The sequence below is a fragment of the Leucoraja erinacea genome, chromosome 31, assembly GCF_028641065.1.
Source record: "Leucoraja erinacea ecotype New England chromosome 31, Leri_hhj_1, whole genome shotgun sequence".
Classification (NCBI taxonomy): Eukaryota; Metazoa; Chordata; class Chondrichthyes; order Rajiformes; family Rajidae; genus Leucoraja; species Leucoraja erinaceus.
Window position 1 is genome coordinate 18,463,357 of NC_073407.1, and position 6,056 is coordinate 18,469,412.

Below are 6,056 nucleotides of genomic sequence, written 5' to 3' on the forward strand. Positions count from 1 at the left end.
ATATCCAAGGTTTTGATGTCAGAATTACCAGCAGTATCACTATTGAGGCAAGGAACAGAAATATAGTGCAGCTGAACACATGGCTAAGGAACTTGTTCAGGTGAGAGGGCTTCGGATCTATGGACAAATGGGTGCTCGTCCTGCGCAGATAGGACCCGTACCAGAAGGGCACGTTGCACCTGAATTTTAATATCCTGGCTGGGGGGTTCAGTACTGCTAATTCAAGGGGTTTAATCAAGAGTGGCAAGAGCCGGGAACACTAGCAGCAGGTCAGCAAATAGAAGGACTGATGGGAAGATAGAGGCCATGAGCAGTAAATCTCAAAGGACAAGCAGGGAGAGGTTAATGAACTCAGTGAAACTGATGAGCTGAAGTGTGGTTATTTCAAAGCAAGGAATATCACGGACATAGCGGATGAACTTAAAGTCTGCATTGGCGCATGGAACGATGATATTGTGGCCAGTAAGGAGATTTGATCGCGAGAGAAACTAAGTTGGCAGCTTAATGGTCCAGTGTTTAGATGTTTCGGATGTAACAGAGAAAGAGGTAAAAGAGGTGGAGGAGTTGATCACCAATGAGGTAGAATGTCTCCTCGGCACTCGGAAAAGCCATGGTTGAGGCAATGTGGGTTGAGCTCAAAAATAAGAATGATGCAATTGCTTCTCAATATCTTCCCGGGAAATAGAGGAGCAGGTATGTAGACATGTGGAAAGGTGTAAAAGCAACAGATTTATTGTAGTTGGTGACTTTAACTTCCCCAATATTGACAGTGATTTCCTTGCATCTGGGATGCAAAAGGCTTGGATGGGAACTTGTTAGGTGTAACCAAGAGAGTTCTTAAAACAATATGTGGATAGTCCAACTTGAGGAGGGATCATACAAGATCCTGTACGGGGAACCTGGCAAGGTGACTTGTGTTTCAATGGTAGAGTATTTTGGGAATAGTTATCATAACCATAGATGTTTAGATAGTTATGAATAAGGATATGTCTGGACCTTTTGGGAAAGTATTAAATTGGATTAGGGCAGAATGTAACATTATTTGGCAAGTGCTAAGAGAGTAAATTAGGAGCAGCTGTTATTGAGTAAGTCCACATCTGACATGTGGGAGTTGTTTACGGACCAGCGACCAGCTGATCTGAGTTCAGGACAGGCTTGTTCCAGTAAAGATGAGGGATAAGGATGGTAATGTAAGGGGACTGTGGATGACAAGAGAGGTTCTACGTTTAGTCAAAAATAAAAGGAAGCATATGTAAGGTTGAGGAAGATGAAATCAGACAGGGGCTTTGAGGAACATAGAGCAAGGAGGAAAGAACTCAAGCAGGCAATCAGAAGTGCCAAAAGGAGCCATGAAATGTCATTGGCAAGTCAGATTAAAAAATCCCAAAGCAAAAGCAATTTTACTTACATGAAAAACAAGAGGTTAACTAGAAAGAGGGTAAGATCACTCAAGGATAAACGAGGGAGTTTATGCCTGCAGTCAGAGGGTGTAGCTAAGGGGCAAAACACGTACTCTACATTATTATTCACCAAGGATAAAGAAGGGCATGGATGATGGGTGTGGGGAAGATTCATTCATGAGAACAGTTTGAGATCAGGAAGCAGATGGTGCTGGATCTCTTGACAAGCATTAAGGTGGATAAATCCCCAGGACTTGATGGGTTTCATCTCAGGTTATTGAGAGAGGCAAGAGAAGAGATTACAGGGACCTTGATGAAGATCTTTAAAACCTTTCTAGCCGCAGGGGATCTGGTATATGGTATGCTTGCCTTTATCGGTCAAAGCATTGAGTCTAAGAGTCAGGAAGTCATGTTGAGACTTTTAAAAACTTTGATAGGACTATATTTGAAGTATTGTGTGCCATTTTGGTTATCCCATTAGCATGAAGTTGATGCAATAATGGTGTTTAGGAGGCTTTTCGATTGGCACATGTATCTGCATGAAATGGAGGGACATGTGGGTTGAGGAGATTTATTTAACTTGGCATCATGTTCAGCGCAGACACTGTGTGCCGAAGGTCCTGTTCCTGTGCTGTACTGTTCAGTTTAATTACCTGGCTTCATCATTGCTGAAATGTTTTCAATGTCTGAATGATTTACAATTGTCTTATTATCATGATCACTTCAGCCTTGATGTGGTGACATGTTTGCCTTTGAGCCATTTGAATGAGTTGGTTCAAATCGTTCTCTGGACCTTGGTAACAAGTAATTATATAGGAGGTGTTGCCATTTGGATGTGACTTTAATCTGTCATCCCAGACACTTAAGTGATGCATTGGCATTATTGGAAGAAGAATAGGGTTCTCTAAATGTCTGGCCAACATTTATTCATACATGCAGACCACATTTTACTTGAAGCACATTGTCTACTATGGGAGTTGGCAGTGTAGAAATGTACTCTTGCGTTTGCCTATCAGAAAAGCAATATACTTAAAAAAGTGATTAACCAGCTGTGAACCACTTTAAAATGGTTTGAGATGTAAAAAGTTTTGCTTAAATTATACAACAACAATCATATTCTTCTGAATGCAAGCACGTAATTGTTACGCAAGGAATGGAAGGATATGGATTACATGTAGGCAGTGGAGATTAGTTTAAATTGGTATGTTCAGCATGGACATCATGGGCCAAAAGGCCTGTTGCTGTGATGTATAGTTCCACGTGGACACAGGAAACTGCGGCACAAAGTGCTGCAGTAATCAGCGGGTCAGACAGCATCTCCAGACATGGATAGCAGATCAGAAACGTCACCTATTCATGTGCTCCAGAGATGCTGCCTGGCCCGCTGATTACTGCAGCACTTTGTGATCTGTACTGTTACGTGGTTTCTGTGCTTCTAACAGAAGCATGTGGATGTTGCAGAGATATACCCCATTTCCCCAAACAGTCATTCAAAATATGAAATATGCTTATAACCCAATGGTATGAACATTGAATTATTTAATTTTTGGTAGCATTTCCCTCTCAGGAATCAAAGCAGTCACCTCTGTGTGGAGCCACTGGAGATGGGCAAGGTCCTCAATGAGTATTTCTCCTCTGTATTTACCGAGGAGAAAGTCAGTCGGATGGAGGAACTTGGGGCATGTCCTCCAGAGATGCTGCCTGACCCACTGAGATACTCCAGCAATTGGAGTTTTTTTTTTGGTAAACCAGCATCTACAGTTCCTTGTGTCAACATATTAAGGTTGTTTTATTAATATAATGCATATTTGACCAGACCCGCCAAAAGGTGTGAAATTTGAGTTCCTATGTACTCTCCTTGTTTCCCGAACCTGTCAGTGTTCACTTGAGGCATCAGACAGAAGGTGTAACACCATGTCTTCATGTCCCATTTGAATTCAGCAGTGAATTTGTAGCCCACTTACTGTGGAGCAGAATAATGTTCACATTCTGGAAAAGGAATGTTGCTCAACATTTTAAAAATTGCACCCCACATTCAGTCAGCCACAGCTGATTTAGCAATGGTTTTAATTTTGGAATGAGTGCAAGTTAGTGGTTAACATATAAGCACAAGGGTAAAAGAAGCATCCTAATCATCTTGAGCTACGAAACTTCACCCGCAGCGACAGCAGCTGGGCTTCACGTTCGATTTGGAAGGCAACGTTACAAGGACCAGTGGAAACATCAATCTAAAAGCCAGGCAAATGTTGAATAGAGCACAGGAAATCTACCGTCTGTTGCAGAATGCATGAACCACCATCTCTTCTGGGACACAACATGTAGGAGTTGGAAAATACCAGAAAAACTAGGCTTTATTCCAAGACACAAACTACTGGGAAGGAAAGAACCAACATTTCTATGTAAAATTATTTATAATACCTTAAAGAGACATGTGAACACCGAGTGAGTGTGATATTTTATAACAACAAAACAAAAGCTGAGGTTGAGGCCTAGAACGGTCAATTCTACTGCCAGATCATGGAGGTGTCCATCATCTCCATGCATTTCCCCAGCTACGGTTGGTAAAGTTGTTTCTCTTGGGGCCCAATGACAGTAGTCAAGCATCAGACAACTGTGAATAACCTTCAATACAACAACAAGCTGAGTTTCTTTATAACCATATACTGGTGGGAACAGATGGATAAACATTTAACATTTCAACTGCATGATGGAGTCCCACTGCACATGGACATGTTGGAACAATGCTGTGGACAGAAAGAATTTGTGTGGAGTCCAGGGTTCAGTTCACCTTTAGAACAAACTTTTATTATAGTCTGATGAAGAGTCCCCACCTGAAACGTCGCCTATTCATATCTTCCAGGGATGCTGCTTGATCTGCTGACTTATTCCAGCACTTTGTGTGATATGCAAGCCAAGGAGTTCCTTGTGTCTACTCGGTGTGCATGCAACTCATTGTGTCTACTCTTTATTGCACGTGGACCAACTTGGAACACATCTATCCTTGGTCAGATGTTTTCACATCCAAAATGATATTATTTTTGTAATATTCGTTATCTACTTTCCACCTGCTATCTCTACCCTCTGTCATCAGACCTCTGAAGGGTCCTTCATAAACTAGGGTACAGTCCCTATTTTCCAAACGACCTCATTGCGGAAATTTGACTTTGTCTCTGGAACTGTTACGTTACAATGTTGAGAAACTATATTCTGCACTGGCATCTTTCTCTTTGCTCTACGTTTTTACTTGTGTTTGGCTTATAGTTTATTCATACATAATAATATCTGATTTGACTGGATAGCACACAAACAGTTTTTCACTGTACCTCAGTATATGTGGCAATAATAAACCTGAAGTTGTTTTTGCTGCCCAGTGCTCTGGAGTGCCGTATGCTACATACGCCATATGCATCCCGTACAATGATGAATTCCTGTCCCAGAATCTGTGTGTGGTTGCTATGGAGTATCCGGGGATCGGTTCGCTGTTGTTCACTTTTACCTTGCTACTGTTCACTGAGACTGCTATTATCCAGTTTCAATCAATTTTCAATGAGGTCTATTGCCCAACCTTTAGAATCATCCCACTTTCTGCCTTATCACACTGTGTCCCTTTCCAGATGCTGAGATCCTCATATTGCTTAAGATATGGGAGGCTCTTCAGCCCATCGGGTCTATGCCGTTCTCTATGTCAGGGTGTTCCTATTCCTCAATTTAATTCCCTGTAAGCATTTCTTCCCCACATTCCCTTGCCCTTCTCTACCCTGTCCCTCACTGGCTTTCTTGTTATCTGCTACACTATTTCACCCATTAAGATGTAGGAGGCAGTTAGAATATTGAGCAAAAACCCACCAGGTCACAGAGAGAACATGTAAACACCACAAAGATAGCTTCTGAGGACAGGACTGAATCATAGATTGCATGGGAGCAGCACAAACCGCCGCATTAGAACATGTCATTACATTTTGAGCAAATTATTTGAACAAATAACTATTTTTCGCAAAAAACATTTTTTTATATAGATGTCGTTTGAGGTGCCCCTTTTTCAGACTGATCATCAGTTTGATGAAGTGTCATAGGGCTAAAGGAATCAAGGGGTATGGGGAAAAAGCAGGAACGGGGTACTGATTTTAGATGTTCAGCCATGATTATATTGAATGGCCATTCTGGCTCGAAGGGCCGAATGACTTACTCCTATTTCTGTTTCTACGAGTCCCAACCTAAAATGCCGACTGTTCACTCCCTCCACAGATGCTGACTGAACCACTAAATTTCACCAGCACTTTGTGTTTTGACACATAAGTAGAATGCTGTCTTGCAGGAGTCGTGATGTAGCATGTGGGAGCTCATCACTCACTTGCAGAGTGGCAGAGAAATGCCTCCTGTTCACTTGCACATCTCGTTAGTATGCTCTCTGTGCATGTTAAACACTGGCCCTGTGGACAAGAACAAAGATGGCAGAGACCATCTACTTAAGATTCTGCGTGTCAGAGTCTCAGCTTCAAGTCCATAAAATGCAGTGATAACAGAAAGGTCTGAATGCCAGTAGAAAATGGCACCTTTCGCTACTCACCTCAATGTTCCTGGATTGTAAGGCCATGTTAGAAGTCATCTTGAAAGTCGATCACACCACTGTCGGGCTGAAGTCCCAAAGAAGCCAGA

The 6,056-nt window shown here is 42.0% G+C and overlaps 1 long non-coding RNA gene across 1 annotated transcript; it reads left to right on the forward strand.

Moving 5' to 3' along the window:
* Positions 1 to 307: 307 nt before the first annotated feature.
* LOC129712028 (uncharacterized) lies at positions 308 to 5,270 on the forward strand. Its single transcript, XR_008725983.1, has 2 exons — positions 308 to 5,075; positions 5,216 to 5,270. It is a non-coding gene; the product is annotated as an uncharacterized LOC129712028 (long non-coding RNA).
* The last annotated feature ends 786 nt before the right edge of the window (positions 5,271 to 6,056 follow it).